The following is a 17969-nucleotide window of genomic DNA, read 5'->3' on the forward strand; positions in this document are numbered from 1 at the left end:
GTCCTACCCTAAAATTTGTGCCTTTAAAGTCATCATATTTCAATCAGACTCATGTCACAATTGGACGTTCAAGCTTTCCTTCCATGAAATGTGTCTTCCCATTGTGGACCATGACATGGACAATGATTGGCCTGGTTTCTTTCCATGAGAATAAAATACTCTTTGAACTAGAAAGACAAAAGGAAAGATAATACATTGAAATGCCATCAAGATGGACCACTGTCTTTAAAGATAAGTAGAAATTGTATACAGGATAACAAGAAGCAAAGAAACTAGGTCTTGTTCACAGAGAAGGACACAAACCTGTCTCTTTGGAAAGAAATGTCATTGTGATCAAGAGAGCTGCTGTTGATAAACTTCAACTTGTCTCTGACATGATAGGGAGTACAAGCAGGATTCAAAATAAAAGTGAATTTCCTGTGAACAGTTTGGTTTGTATTTACTGCTGTTTGCTTACTGTTTTAAGACAAGTTATCCCATGGAAATCAGTTTGGAGTATAAATTATGAAATTTTTGTCTTTGCCATCTGAGTGCTGGGATTAGAGGCACGAGGTATCATATGAATCACTATATCTTGAAATGAATGCACTTTGATAAATAATAAATAGTTGCCAGTTCTTTCTTTCTTTCCTTTTTTTTTTTCAAGTAGAAAATTTTAATATTAATTGCTCACTTTTCATTATCGCATAAGAAGCAGACTCTCACTAAGAGTCCTGAGTCACAGGGTTGGGGCTCAGCAGGGCAAGCCTAGTAGCACTGTGAAAAGATTGGCTCTGGGAGCCTCTGGGGGGACATAGGTCAGGCTTCAGCACAAAGGGAGGGCTGTGAGGGCTAGAACCTCAGTAAGGGGCAGAGCTCCGTGAGACAGAAACCCAGCAGCAAAACCCACCAAGAAGGAAGAAGTCAGCACCAACAATGTCACAACACCATGTGGCTCTCTCCTCACCTCTGGCTAGATGTCAAACCTTAACCACCAGGCAAGTGCTGGCCAGTCTGGGCTGAAGCATCTCAGCAATCAAGGGAACTAAAAAAGGCTGTGACAAGCGGATGAGCCTCTCCAGGGCACAGTGTCCAATAGACACAGCAGTTCCAGCCCCTTCTCTGCTCTCTGAGAGTCCAACCTGGGGTAGGAGCTGGCAGACCCCAGGTCCTCTCAGTTGGCAGAGTTGTGCTGAGGGGCACAGACTTCCTGAGGGGCAAAGAGCTTCCTGACAGCTGAGGCCTCTCCAGGCTGGCCCAGCAGGCTGGACCAAAGACTTCTTAAAGAAGCAAAGGCAGCACACAGAGTGGTACTTGTCAGCTCCACCTATGACCTCCACCTTCTTCTCCAGGCCCAGCCTCTTGGTGTAGGCAGCTTCTCCGAAGCACTCCAAATACACGGGGGTCAGTTTCACCACACTCTCAGCCAGGGGCACCAAGTTCAAGATACTGCTGAAAGCCTTTCTCTGGAAGGTCCCGTCTAGTGCTGCCAGAATCACTGTCTTGCCTGCATTGGCCATCACTTCACAGAATTCCACGACTTCAGGGGAAAATTGCCCTTTATCAATGCCAATGACAGGCACACTCACGGCTTCCTGGATTACATTCTGGAGCAGGCAGGCAGTGCATCCATGGTGTGTGGAGAAGCTGCTGCTATAACGTGTGTCTTTAGCATACTTGATGACCAGGCATTTGTTCTGGGCGATCTGGAAGCACCGGACTCTTCTCGTCAGCTCAGTGCTTTTTCCTGAGAACATGGGCCCAAGGATCACCTGCATCTGCCCCCAAGTCTTGCTGGGGGAGCCAGGCAGTACGGTGGGCAGATTGATGTAACTCATGGTCACTGTTCATCCTTGGTCCCGGGACCTATAACCTGAGTAACAGAACAAAAGTGGCTTCCTAGAGACAGGAGGATCCAGCATAGCCAATAGGTGAATTCCATGGTCATGAAGAGACCACATCTAAATTAATAGAAAGATAGACAGATAAATAAATGGCAAATAATAAGGTGGGTAGAATTCTTTCAAGACAGCTGACATTAATGTCTATCTTTCATACATATGTACATGCATATACATGCATACCCACATGCTGCATATCCATTTGTACACAGAGAGTCCAAAAATATGTGTACATCACAAAACGCCCCCCATAAAAGCACACACACACAAATGAAGAGTAGTCAACAACTTTCAAGAAATAAATATAGTGCTTTACATTATTTATATACATTCTCTGGTATGCCATAATTCCTATAAGGGAATTAAACAACTGCATTGCTGGATTTTCTTTATGCTTTTTTAAAATATATAAATTTATATTTCATGATGTAATATTTGCTGATTAAAATAGTTGGACTAAGTTCCTTGAGTAGGCTGTCTTCTACATTCTTTGAAGTCATTTGTGACTTGTGTGTTTTATGATTATCTCTGTTGCAGGCTATGGTATTTACTCATATAAAATGAGTACCTGAACTTTATATTTTCTCCCCTAAATATTTCAAATTAATAATATGTAACAATTGTTTTAATATGTGTACTCTAGTTGTGTTGATTCTTTAATTATTTTTAATTATTCTTTAATTATTGTTATAAAAGACAGGCTAGATACTCCTGTGCAATTATTTCCACAACACACGCTGTGGAGTCCGAATTCTGTTAAAAGTATTGAGCTGATTTTGTCTTCAATGTTGTGTTAATCTGTTTTCTGTCATATAACATATACTTGAGGATGAGCTATTCATGGACAAAATGATTTTTTAAGCTCATAGCCCTGGAAGTTGATAATATAAGACTGAGTTTATATTATCAGCTGATTTAGCTACTGGTGAGGTTCCATCCTGCTATATCACAACAAGGGAGGTCACACCACAGCAGGAATGGTAGAGGAAGAGATCACACGGTGTAATAGTTAACAGAAGGAAATGTGGGCCAAGATTGCTTTGTGATAGCATATCCTTCTCCAAGAAAGTGGTGGGAGCCCATGAGTGCTATACTAATCTTTTCAGGGACACACATCCAGTAACAATTACATTGCAGAAAATCCTCACTTTCAGCACACTGACATCTCTCAATATCACCATGCACACACACACACACACACACACACACACACACACACACACATAAATAAATAAATAAATATAAGCCTTCACCTCATGAGCCCAAGAAAAGGTTGAAAAATACATGTGCACCATAGCAATGTCTGCAGTTAGTTATTCACTGTTTGTTCCTAATCACCATTTGTCTTTCTGTTAACATTTGCTTCTCCACCTGCAGAGAATGAATCAAACTTTTCATTGCTTGTACATTCTCTTTCAATTTTCTTATGGTCTTACTTTCTAATCAAAATTTGTCCATTTCAAAACATGTTTTTCCTATTTTTAACAATATGCCTACATTTATTATTTTAAACATGTATTTGCCTTGTATCCTCCCTATCATAATTTGACAGCAGTAATGACCCAGCCTTAGATGACTATTCTTCAATGCCCTGTGTTGGCTGCCTTTTCATAATTCCAGAGTGGTGTTTTTTGTTTTGTTTTGTGCTCCTCTGTATTTAATTTTATCTGTAGATATCTGTGGTGGTTTGAGTTCCAACAGAGTTCCTTCAAAGAGGATTCTTTGTTTATATTTGGCATGTGCCTGAAAGTATCAGCACTGAAGCACCCTGGGAATTCTTAGTCCAACCACACATACTTACTTGCTTGAAGATGAGTAGGTATTATGAAATATTTCGTCCTCATCTCTCCCTTTTCACTTCATTAGATCTACTGTCACGTTGGAAAGTTTCCTTGAGATACTGGTTGAGGTTTACTTGTACCCCTCCTTGCACAATTCATCTTAATATGTCATACTAGAAAGGTTTTGGTTTCCTTCAGCTTTCTAAAATCCAATTTCTCACCCTTCAAGGGCATCAGGAATTACCTCCTCTTCTTGACATGTGGCCTATTAAAACTATGGCAACGAGCCAATAAAACACTGGCAGTAAACACCGGGCAAATTCCAACATCAGCTTTTCCTCAGGTTTTAGGTTTATACCCCGATATTTTTTTATTGTTTTTTTTTTGCTGAATTTTCATAATTTGGTTAGTAACATTGTGAGTTTTTTAATGCCATTTAAAATATATTTTAATTAGTAATTTGACAGGTATTGTTTAATTTTCTCTGAAATTTTAAAAATAGTTACAAGATTTTATATCTTGTTTTAAATGCGTATACATCCATCTGAAGAGTAATGGAGAAATTAACCTCAGGTGTTGAATGAAATGAACTCTTTGGTTTTGAGTATTTATCACCTCCTTTGAAAGATAAAGGTTATACAGTTGAAAAATATGACTTTGGAAAACAATCTACACAGCAATATTTTAACATATAAGTACAGAAAAGTAAGAACCCTAAACAAAATCATACGAAGAAAAAACCCTTATCATTAAAGTATATTATAAACTCTGCAATGTTCCTGAGTTTCAGCAGTGTTTCTTATTATTTATATTGAATTTAACCATCAGAAAAAAAAACCCATAAGAAAACAAATACAAGAACCAGAGCTTATGAAGTAATCTTGACCCTTCCTCTAGTTTCATATAAATGGGGTCTCTCTCTCTCTCTCTCTCTCTCTCTCTCTCTCTCTCTCTCTCTCTCTCTCTCTCTCTCTCTTCTTTTCTCTTCTTGGTTTTTCAAGACAGAGTTTCTCTGCATATCCCTGACTATCCTGGAACTTGTTTTGTAGACCAGGCTGGCCTCCAACTCAGAGACCTGCCTACATCTGCCTCCTCAGTGCTGGCACACTAAATCATGTGCCACCACCCCGACAGATGGGACATTTTTCAAACATATTCACCACACAGATAAAGGGGTTTGTTCAGAAATTTTCATGCATGTGTTTCATATACTTTGAACACAATCACCCATCTATCATTATCTCTTGCCCCTCTTCCTCCGATGGTCATGTTCCTCTTTCCAAGTAAGGTCTCATCCAGACTCAGGAGCTTAGATTTTCTTGTTGCTGACAAAAGTAACCTAAAGAGGGGGCATTTATCATGGAAGCACAATTTCCTGACACAGAGGATCATGGAGAGGATGGCATTTCACTATCACTCAGGAAGAAAACAATGATGGGTACCGCGGCTCAAATGGCTTCCTTCTTTCCATTAAGTCTGGGAATCCCACTTCCACAGAATTTAGGGTGAGCCTTCCCATCTCAACTTAACCTATGCACTCCTTCACTAGCATGCCTAGAGATATCTCTTCAAGATCACCTTACATTCTATCAACTTTAAAATCAATGTAAGCCATTGCCATAGGCACCTGAGATATATGTGGGCGGATGTTTCATGTTAGTCCATATAAAGTAAGCAAGAAATGAAAGGGTGTAAGACACCAACCAATGGATGACAGGACAAAGAATGCGTGCTACATATACAAAGTAGAATATTCGTATACCTTAGAAAAGACTGAAATGATCTTATTTAAGAAAACATGGATGCAAGTAGAAATCATCATGATAAGCAAAATAGGCAGGTCACTCTGAACCATGTTTGAATATTTCATGCTGCATTAACTTAAGCATCTGTTCAAGGAGTCTATAAAGGATTGCCGGTCTTGGATATGAAAAACTGTGTCCAGCAGTCATGGGGTTACTATTAAAGAACAACTATGTATGCTATACTCTTTCTTGTTCTATGACTATTCTTTGAGCTTGGCAAAACTGACGCTGAGTAAGGACTCTAATAGTGGGAATATGGAACAGCATACTTCTGACATAGAAGTTAAACTGTAGCTTGCAAAATTCCATCAGGAACAGCTCAAGATAATTTTTTGAGAAAAAGTATACCTAATACACTGTATGCTTTTTGAAAATTATCAAAGCCCAGTTTTATATTATAGATTCATATGAGATTTACTGGATAAATATATCACCTTGCCACATAAAAGTAATGAAATAAGAGTTCATAGACATCAGGGCTTTAGTATTTAAATATTCTCAATAAATAAAAAGTATTAGTAACTCCTTTACTCCTGAGATTTCAGTTGTTTGAAGTGATTTAATAACAAGTACTGTTCTAAATACTTTCAGTAGTTTAAATAATTTAGAACAATACATTGTATCCTTATACACTAGTACAAAAATGATGTTAATAGATTTAACAGATCCATATAAAAATGCTATAATAATAAAATGTATAATTTCCTAATTTCTTCTCTTCCATTGACAATTGTTTCATTTCATTTATTGTGAAAATTATCCTGTTATTCCTTATACTTCTATCTTATGCTAAAAGCCCTGTATTTAGATATGATTGGGAACCCAGTGTGAAAGTTTTTATATTAACACCATGGTAATGCAGAAAAGAAAGAAAATTAGAAAAGTGTTTCAGAAAGTAAGTAACATCAACAAATAAAATGCACATTCATTAAATATTTAAATCACATTAGGGAAGGAGATTTTCTTAAAATGCACTAGTGATCATTATATTTACTCCCCTAAATTGGTAACATATATTCTTCATATGACAGGAAGATAATGTATTCTTGTAGGTAGTTATTAGTTAAATATTAGTATATTTGAATAGTATATTGTGTTCTCTATCAGTTGCTATAATATCTCTCTGTGCTTTTCTTTCTGTGTGCATTTACATAGCTCATACAAAATATAAGTCACAAAGGGAACTTGGACTAGGCTAAAACACATTCTTGCCTCTTAATTAACTATGCAACTTTTTGAATATTATTCACTTAATGGTATTTGGATATATCTCAAATAAAAATCAAGGTAATTTTCTGTTAAAAGTTTGCAAGGAAAAACACATATATTGATTAGCACTGAGTAGTAAAAATGTATTGCACTGTTGTCTGTTGCCTTATTTCAGATCAATATAAATCTCACCCAAAGCTTCTTAAATGCAATAACAATCTGACAAGACCTTTTTGTCACCGATTAGTGTTAAAGCCATGAAAGAGCCCCCAAGGAAAATTGTCTTTCTGGTGGAGATGCCAGCTGTAGCCTGTTTGTAAAGTATTCTATGCATGTAAAACATCTTTATTGATATGTGGATGTCTCCAAAATCCTTTAAATATGTTGTGCCCTGAGTAATGCAAATGAGCCTAACAATGTGATGACTTAAATGTAGACGCATTGTTTGCATCAAAAATCCACCAGTTAAAGTATATTATATTGGTAAGGAGAATTGTAATAGAGAAGTACAAACTCAAGTTGTATGACATATTAATCTGGTCTACCATCAAGGTGTAAAATTAATACCAGGACAATGTGATATTTTTAATAAATGCAAGACTAGTTTAACAAAGCATTTATGTTTCCTAAAAAGGATAAGATTGTAAATTGGACATAGCCCAGATTTATAATTCATCCCCCAAAGCAACCATTTAACAGAAGACTCAAATTTGGAGCTGAGGTAGTTCTCAGGAACCACAGACAATCTGCTTTACATGAATTCTAACAACATTAGAAGTTTATCCTTTTGACAGGACTCTCACTTCATTTTGCATCACAGGTCCATCTCATTGTAGCTTCTTATTTAAGTCCATGATTCTCACTGTCCTTTCTCCTACTTGGGTAGAGAAAGCATGTGAGTTTTTTCAAAATATTTTTGTGCATTTAATTTTGTAAAATGTCAATTTAACCTGTACTGTAGGATAATGCCTTTGTACACTAATTTAATAAAATGCTGATTGCCCAGTAGACAGGTGGGAAGTATAGGTGGGATAAGCAGACAAGGAGAATTCTGGGAAGAGGAAGGCTGAGTCAGGAGTCACCAGCCAGACACAGAGGAAGCAAGATGTCAAGGCAGAACTGAGAAAAGGTAACAAGCCATGTGGCTAAACATAGATTAAAAAAAAAAAAATTATGGGTTAATTTAAGTGTAAGAGCTAGTCAGTAATAAGCCTGAGCTAATGGCTGAGCAGTTATAATTAATGTAAGCCTCTGTGTGTTTACTTGGGAGAAGAGAGTAGGAGAGATTTTCCTGACTTCCAGAAAGCCAGGACACAGGAAAACTTCCAACAACAAAGCTGTTCTTTGCAAATGGAAGTCAGTATTTGATTTAGAGAGTGTAAATACTTGTTTCTTCTTCAGAAAGGAGCAGGCCTCCAAGAGACAACTACCAAACATGACAAAACAAGATATAATAAAACAAGGCAAAATCCCTCACACCAAAACTGGACAAGGCAACCCCACAGGAGGAAAAGAGTCTTAAGAGCAGGCAAAAGAGTCAAAGATACACCTGCTCCCACTGTTAGGAGTCCCACAAAAACACCAAGTAACAGACAAAATCTATACTCAGAGGACTGGTGCAGACCTATGCAAGCCCTGTGCTTGCCTCTTTAGTCTCTGTGAGCCCATGTGATCCCTGCTTAGTTGATTTGATGGGCCATGTTCTTCTGGTGTCCTCCATCTCCTCTGATGCCTACAATCTTACCTTCCCCTCTTCTGCTGGGTCCCCTGAGCACTGAGGGGAAGGATGCAATGGAGAACTAAAATTTAGATTATTTCTCTGCATAATGTCTAGCTGTGGGTCTCTGCATTCCCTCCCTAATTTCAATTCTTAACCCTGAGGAGAAAAACTCAAAAATAGCATTTCAAATATTATTTATTGAGATATGAGAAAATGCAGTGAGGAAGAGGGGGATTATGTAGATGTTTAAGTATATAAAGGAGAATCTAGCTATATTTATAGTATGATGGCATCTAAAAGTGATTGTTGGTGTCAAGCTCCACATTAATAAACTCTCATGTAAATGTGAAGTTTAGTAATTGACAAAGCACAATGTGCCTATCATTATAGCAATATTTTGGGTGTCATTTTTAAGGACTCGATAAATATTAAAATCCTATATAAAAGTGCATATAAAAGGAGTGCACTTCTGAGAGGAAATTATATGTACTTTAAATGAGACTTTATAACTAACTCTGTCTCTAAACACATGGACTTACTGCGGATCTTTGGTTCCAGGTATCTCCTCATTAGATGTGGAAATCATTACATGCAATTTTGAAGGGTATTCAGGCCTTAGATCCCTCAAATCTCAGTTTCCAGATGGATGATTTGTTTCTTTATTCAAATCTATCTATGAAGGCTAGAAGAGTGCTGCTCCTAATTACACTTATATTTCTTGTTCCTCTATTGAGACTTTTCTGTACTTTTGGTATAAGCCCTAATCCTTAAACATTTTGGATGGAGCTTCAACAATTGTCTTAGACATAAGATGCATTCAAGGGTGTGATCCACTAGCTTTGGAAACCTGTAGAATGGGGCTCAATGCAACCTATATAAGAACACAACTTGCCTGATTGTTTATGTCTTGTCTCTGGCTGCTCTTCCTGTGAAAAGAGAGAATGTGACGACACACATTATGACTTCAAAGCCTCAAATAGTACCCACATGACCCTTCACAAAATGTTCACAGATCTCTGCTCTAGACATGATGATGATCCAGTTAGATCCACAGTTATTTCTAGTACAGGCCATCTTTCATACATACAGAGGTAAGATGTGATTGCATGATCACTGCTGTTATGACAGCATTCAGTATCATGAAATACCCAGGTTAGATGAAAGGATTAAATAAAAATCAAAGTGTCTAGAATTAAACACATCTTTCCTAGATGTTTCAGTTTTGAAAAATATTTCCTCATCCTAAAATACATTTAAATAAGAATATTATGATAAACACATAAAGCACTAACTGACCATATTTCCGTTCCCAAGAGTGAATTTGGTTTATTTAGAAAATCATTCACATATGACAACCACCTTTAATCTCGTGTTTTCAGTGATGCAAATTCCTAACTAACATGCAGAAATCTTCAGTTACTTCTTTGAGTACCATTAAGAAATTTATGTTCCTTTAATTTAACATGGTTTTAATTCTGGGGGAAAAGAACTATGCAATTTTTATTCTTATAAATATAGTAGTACCTTTTGTGACTACTAAAGCTGGTATAGAAATCATTAAACAGATATATTTATTCCTTGAGATATCACGCTCCTGTGGCTATGCTCATGGAATAAATCAGGTTGAGTGGGCATGCTCTCCCTGAGGGCCTCCAATTGGGTTGAAATATCTTTCTGCCTGGAGTCATATGGTTTGGAATCTAATCAAAATGTGTGGATTAGGATTCTTGAGCATTTTGACAGTCTTAGGAACAGATAGGGCTGGAAAAGAGATTCTCTACGTAATTTTTGTGTCAATGCTTTTTTTTTTTCCAGACACTGACAATAGTAACAGGAAAATATAGCTTATTTTAATTTCCAGTAAATCAAGTATGGCTTCTATATGTCAAGTGTGTGATTCAGTGTGCACATGTTTAACTGCTTTCGAAAGATAACCTTAGAGACAGAAATGACAAGAGAACAAATGGAGTTTTACAAAAGTTGTTCTAAAAGTAATTTATATAGAGGTGACTTCTATAAATGCAATGCATTTTTTAAAACTACAGGGCACTTTTACCATCAATCACACATCTTTATGAAATTTCTTCTTCTTAAATATATAAAGTCATACTCTTTCAAAGCACTGAATAATATTTTAAATGATAACAATAAAAGACCTTTGCTCATTAGACAGAAAAAAAGTTGAAAAAATTTGAAGAAGATGTACAAAAAGTCGTGTGTACTAAGGATGTTTTCTCAACACACTGTTAGTTTGGATATCATGTTTAATGTAGTAAGGGTTGGTGTTTCGTAGATTATTTGTAACAGATAAATAAAAGCAAAGTATCTGAGAGAACCCCATCGTCTAATATTCTGTCTTAACATATCAAAAGTAAGTTTAATAATATCCAAAATAACCATCATGAACCAAAATTGATTTCTCTCTAATGTGCATGAATGTTTTGTTTAACCCATTGTAGTCCCTCTCTCTTGAATCCTGCTTAGTCTTACAGTATTATTTGATCAATAGACAATACTTAAAGTGACCATATCATTTTTAGGACTGAAATTTGGGTAAGTTTAAAAGGAATGTTTGTCTTTTCTCTTTGAAATTCTTCACTGTACCTTAGCTGGAAATGTGCCTTACTGTGGGTAGCAGGAATGGGTTGTTTTGATAGCTAAGTCTAGAGATTGGATTCTTCCTGTTGTCTAGGTGAGATCCCTGACTCTCCTGCATATGTATGTTTGCTGAGAAGGTAATGTTCAAGATGTCTTCTTCATTGCTATCACTGTTTCTGAAAAGGACAAAGGGTAGTGGGCTATCTGTCACTATTGGTGTCTCATGACATGACTTACCTGGGCCTCCTCATTGAGCAGGTGCTTGCAGGGACAGCTGGATTCTCTGTGAGTTTTCCCAGAAAGCGTGATGAAAGGCTTTTTTCATCTGGAAATTCAGTCTCTGTGGTCCCCAAGGTCACTTTAATTACAGTCTATTGATCAAATAATTCTGTAAGACTAAGCAGGATTCAAGGGACAGGGACTACAATGGGTTGAACCAAACGTACAGGCACAGTAGGGAAAAATCAATTATGGGTAAAGATAGTTATTTTGGAAGTTATCAAAGGTACTCTTGATATGTTAAGACAGAATATTAGATGATGTGGTCCACCAGATATATTGCTATTATTCTTGCCTGTCACTCTTCTAATGAAAATGAAAATAATCCACCAACATGAAGTTAGCAAAAGAGCCTGGGATTTAGTACTAGTGAGCCACAGCATGAATTTACTATGTGCATTGACATCTACCATTATCTCATTGAGTATGTAACTGATGTGTTACCTTATTGATACTAATCAAACAAGATTGTTATTCATGTTTTCTTAAGTTTAATGTTGCCTTTCTCTTTTCATAAATTTATATGAATAGTGTCTAGTGTCATGATTACCTGTTACATGGGAATGTGTTACCCATTTTTCTTCTTCTCCTAGTCACATTAGTAACACAATAAGTAGGGAATATGGTAAATATGCTATTGGTAGCTTAAAGAAGCGACTCTATAGATGACTTAGGAGTGTTAGAAGCTAAATTATGCAAGCATCTTTATGTTACTAGAGGAATTAAAAAGAAAATTTGTAGCATTGGTCAATGCACCGGGAGCCTGTTGCGATAAAACATCTGCCATGTGCTGATGTGCCACTTGCACATCATAAAATAGTGGATATCCGTCTCACTAAAATAAAAGCTTGCAGAATACAGAACAAAGCAGGTAACAGATGTTTCAGTCAGATGGTCAAGCTAAAATATGTATTGTAACTGGCATCAGAAGCAGGAAATAAACTAGATTTATAACTACACGGGGCTTTAATTACTCTGCACTCACAAAAGTTTTATTGTTAAATTTAGCATTTTTTTTTATTCAACAGCAGTGATAACATTCCTGAGAATATCTCTGTTGTATGGTGAAATGTGTTAGGTTATTATTTACCAATGCTGATTTTTACTTTAACGTAGAAAAATATCTTTTAAAGATTAATACTTACCAAATAATATTGCCCAATTTTAATATTTATAAAGTTTTACATAAACAATTAGGATAAATATTTTAATTTACTTTTATAGTGAATGGATAGACTTGATGCTAGAAAAATGCCACCAATATTAGGTAGTTTTTAAATTTAGGAGATTTCAGTCTAATTTTGTTAGATGTGATGTTTTCACTTATTGGTCAGTCTTGTGTGGCTATTAACAAACTCCTTTTGGAAATCTCCATTTTTCCTTCGTTTTGATATTTTTTAAAGTATAAATGGAAAAAAATTCATAAAAATCACTCATTAACAAAGAAAGACAATTAAAAATTCAGATTATTTTGTTTTTAAGCTGTAAATAACACCATAAAATGAAAAAAAATCACCAGACTTTCAAGGCTTAAAATTATAATTAAGCATTATTATTCAAAAGTCTTATACTAATGTCCTGAAACTGATCAATATATTGGCATCAAAGAGAAATAGTCTTCATTATACTCAACTGAATATTAAAATATGAATAAGTGATTTACTAAAGCTTCATGACAAAAGTGCCATTTCCGGGTTGTATCCCTTTAGGTATCCTGGCAGCATCCTTTCCAAACGTGGTTAACCTCAGAACGACTCTGACTCACCCTGACTCGGGAACTCATTTGGAATGCTCTTGCTGTCGCTATACCTGTCTCTTCTCATCTTGAAACTAGCACTGATGATAATTACCTAGTCTTTCCATTGCTGAGTTTTCTTAGGCGTCTTTGACAAGCACCTCCGTAATGTTTTCACCAACCATCATTCCGAGACACCCTCACCAGTCACAGATTATTGGACTTAATTGCAGGTGCACTCCGACCTGTATGATATAAAAACAAGAGAGGCGAGAAACAAATTGCCCCACAATTATTACAGAATGTTATAGTGATAGTACATACCAGGGGAGATAAGATGAGCTTCGGAAAGGGAATATGCGTGTAAAATATGCTCATCTTATGGCGTTCATTTTAGTAAGTCCCTTCCCTCTATTCTTCACAATAAAACCTTATCTGTTCTGAGCAGCCTCTTAATAACGATTACTGTTTCCTTAATTATAAAAATATTGCATCAAATCTTCACAATAGGAGAAAGCATCACATCCTTTATTAGCTCCTTCACGAAGTACAGCCGGTAAAGATGTCATTCTTGTTCTTTGAAACAAGTAGATTAGTCTATTTTCTCATGGGGTTTAGCGAAGTCCTTCAGCAGACGTGACTGGCAGCCTTAGACGCTGAAGAGCCAGGCTCCAGGGAATAGATTGCTGACTTGATCAATCTTCTGGTCACAAAAGGTCATCTTTTGATGTTTGGAAGCAAGATTGACTCACTTACAAATACCAGCAAAAGATCTTTCTGTCATGTAAAATATAAAGAAAACAAACTAATATTGAAAAAGCATTTACATGCTGGCAATGCCCTTCCCCAGACGAGACTCAGATGCAGTCTTTTCAGCGGTATATTGCGGGAGTGATTTTCTTTTCACTTAAAGTCACTGCTTCAGGAAAATAGATACTCTTCTTAGTCGCTCAGATGTACAGCGGGCTTTGCAGAAAATACATAGTGTAAGCTCCAAACAGGAAATTTTAAGAAAAAATAATTATGGCCCCTACCCGAAAAAATAATTTGAAATATAGTAAACAATATTTAAAAATTAAAGGAGCTTTATTAGAACTTCTAGAAATTAAAACATCAGACTGCTTATTATTAATGAATTCATGAACTACAATGTAATAGTATTTATAGTATCATTTGAAACACTTGTTTCTACAATTCAAAAGAAAACAGAAACAAACAAAAGCTACAGCTAGTTGTCCCATAGAATCACTTCACCCATCCAGCTGGTCTTAATTTGAAAATACATCTTTCTTCTTTTATCTTCTTTGAAGTTTTAATTATAAAATCGAAATCGTCAGTGTCTATGATGGCAGTGATTTGAGCTGCCTTTGAGAAAGATACTGGAAATATGCTTGCAAGCTACTCCTTTCCTTTTCCTTTCTTTCATTTTCAAAACTATATTCTTATATTTACTTACTTTATTTGATGTGTTGGAGTGTTTTGCTGTCATGTACTTCTGTGTACCATGAAAATTATGGTTTCTGTGGAGGTCAGAAGAGGGTATTAAGTTCTCTGGGATTTGAGTTAAGGATAGTTGGGAACTGCCATTTGGATGATGGGGATTGAACCTAGGTCTTCTGTAAGAACAGGTACTCTTAACCACTGAACCATCACTCTAGCTTCTCTTATCATCATCATCATCATCATCATCATCATCTCATCTCGTCTCTTAAATTTAGGACCATTTCCTCTATACCCAGTAAATGAATCTAACTAATTCCTCGGTGTAGGAGATTCACTATATGAAATTTCTTCAGTGCTTCCAAATCATTATAATCTTGTATATCATAAAGCAACAAAGGAGAATATATTAACATCCTAAAGAAGAGCTTTAGTACTTAAAAGTAAAAATAAGAAAAGCATATACAGTTATTGACCAAAAGAAGACTTGGCCCTGACAATGCAAATCTATTTCACAGACAATACAAAACTGATTGGCTAATTTTAACATTAACACACAGACACTCCAGGATCACTATATTGTGGAACCCAGCAAGCGTTCCAAAACAGAATTTGGTACATATTAATCAATTTATAATATTTTACAAATTCAGTAATTGCAAAGCTCAGAATTGTTTGATGTCATAGGCCATACTACTATCATTTGTGTTTCTAAAGGATTCTCACCCAAGTGAAACTTCTTCTGAACAATAAATATAATTCATGTAGCTGGAATTTTAAGAAACTTTAAAAAACTAGATGATGTGTAATTTATGAGAGCAACAAGCATATGGATAGAGTTTCCTGAAGAATTTGTGGAACCACATATTGTCCAATGTTAAGGACAGATAGCTGTGATGTTAGTTTGGCTCTTTGTACCATCCTCAACTGTATACATGTTATTCATATACATCATGCATTTGAGTCAAACATAGTTTCCCATCATGCTTCAATGACAAACAGGAAGTTTCTTCTGGTTGATAATTCCTTTCGTGATTTTGCTTCCTTGGAGGCCTCAAAGATCCCATGTAGCCTCTCAGAAAAAAAAAATCAATGAATAAGTAAATAAATGATCTTAAAATTTGCCATTTCTAAGTGAATTTCCTAGATAGTACTTGGACATTGATTTTTTTGGCTTGAAAAATGCCTTTAATTGGGGAAATGATTTAAGTGTCCTTTAGACAAAAATATATGAGCATTAAGTAAACTCTTTGCCTACAACCTTCTTCCAAATCAAACTGCTCACAAGTTGCATATGGTAGATATCAGTGTTGCTGGAAGTACCCTCAGCAGATGCTCACAGCCAGAGGGACAGGGCAGGGCAGTAGTGTGTAAGAACCATCCCTGAATATGGTAGGCTGAATGAATTGCAACTTTCTGTCTTTATTCTTCTTCCTGTATATGTTTAAATATATTCAGCTGATACTCAAAAACCATTGAATTGTACATGTGTATGCACTGTATAACAATTAATTAAGGATAATCATTTTTATCTCCTCAAATACTTATCTTTTACTATAGTGGAAACATTTAAAATTCTTTTTTTATAGTTTCTAGAAATATAAGTATGTTGCCATTGTCCGTTCATACCCTACTCTGTGACAGCACAGAATGTGTTCTTCCTTCTGTCTGACCATAACTTAATACTCATTGGTCAGTCTATTATTTCCCAATATTCTTTTCCCAGGCCTTGGATACATGCCATTCTATTTTCGGTTTAAGCAGACTTTTTATTCTAGATGATGCTTTGCTGGCTCTTAGAGCTTCCTCTGTCAGTCTGAACATGAGGTATGAGGAGGATGCAGCTCGGCTTTGAATCATTCTATGAATAAGTTGAAAAGTGACATTAAGGAATGGTCATCAAGATAACAGAGATCTAAATGTGGTGACATGGTCTTAGACTACTGTTTAGAAGACTGAGAATAGAAAGATGGAGATAACGAGAGAGCTATGAAATTCTAGCTATGTACTCAAGACGGTCATCTGGAATTTTCTTAAACTAACATATTGCTGCATAGACTGCACCACTGCATGAATTACATTGACATGGTTCTGCCTCTAGCAGCTTCCCGGGGACAGTTAGGTATAATTTGCAAGGAAAGAAAGAAATCCAGTGTGTTTCTCATGGTTAGAAGAAAAACGGGAAGTTGGCAGAAACCATACATGCTATGTTATCAATAATATCATATGTGTCTTATCTGAAAAATAATTGTATTAAAGAAAACAGGGACAAGATTTTAATTCTCAATACATCATTACTTTACTACATTTAATGAGTCTATTTTTATTTGCCTTTATTGAATAAAAACCAGAAACTCAATTTGTTTAAGCTCTTTTGTGAATTAAATTAAGTAGGATAATTACATGCAGTAGATTCTTATAATAATTTTTACACTATTCTACCCCATTTTAGTAAAAATTCACTAACTAACACAGAGACAAAGGTAAACTGTATTAATAAACTATATTATAATTTCCAAAGGCAAAAAGGTAATACTGATTAGAATTATTTAAACAGACAAATATAAGGCTTTAACGGAATGAAGACACAGACCTTTAGCTTGTTACTGTACTTGTACTGGGGCTTATGATGAATAGTAACTCTGATTGAAATAAAGATGGCATGTGCATTCTCATTTCAAAACTTAACTTATAAAAGTTGAGACATTTAACCAAACAGAATATAGCTTTGTGATTCTATACACTTATTATATAATCTATAGTAGGGATGTTAATCCACTCAGTTTATTTTCTAATAAATTGGAATTAGGCATGTAAATATCTTAATTAATAATAGAAGGCAGAAGTATTTACTTACTTCATAACCAGGAACTAATTTAAATATATTCATACACCGTAAACTGTTGCTTGATTTCTCCTCAAAGCAATTAGGCAACCATGAAATTAAAGGGAACAGTTTGATTATATTTCCAACCACACTGTATTTTTTTTTTAAGATTGGGATAGGAAAAGAAACTGATATGAATCTTATTCAATTCTCTTCCATTAAATTATTATGATCTCTCAAAGTGGATATTCTTCTCAGCAAAACATAAACAGTGGCTGCCACATATTTTTTTTATCATTTATGTGAAAGGCAATATAGAAAATAGATTACTCCGTTTTGTCTATATTTTCAATAATTGTATGTTGAAAGCATCATTTTGAAAGGGTGAAAAAAGATACGTTATCTGTTAAGTGTTATCTAACACTTGCATTTCATTTAAGTGTGTGTCAGGTTTGACCTTTTAAATGTGACTTCTCATGACCAATAGAAAGAATACCATTCTGCACCCTGCCCTTATCCCTAACCTAGCACTTCAATCCTCCTGTCCCAACAGATTCCTTTTTATAGCATTTATCTTCATTAAACACACTATATAAGCTATTGTTATTTACAGTGTTCCCCTCATGATAAACAGATATATTGATTTCAAAGAGCTTTTATCATCTGTCATTTAATAGCACTTATTTAGGAAATAA

At 35.6% G+C, this 17969-nt stretch overlaps 1 pseudogene; it reads right to left on the minus strand.

Moving 5' to 3' along the window:
- Nucleotides 1–1153: 1153 nt before the first annotated feature.
- Nucleotides 1154–1817, minus strand: LOC131922148 (thymidine kinase, cytosolic-like; annotated as a pseudogene).
- Nucleotides 1818–17969: the final 16152 nt, after the last annotated feature.

The sequence above is a fragment of the Peromyscus eremicus genome, chromosome 12 (genome assembly GCF_949786415.1).
Source record: "Peromyscus eremicus chromosome 12, PerEre_H2_v1, whole genome shotgun sequence".
Classification (NCBI taxonomy): Eukaryota; Metazoa; Chordata; class Mammalia; order Rodentia; family Cricetidae; genus Peromyscus; species Peromyscus eremicus.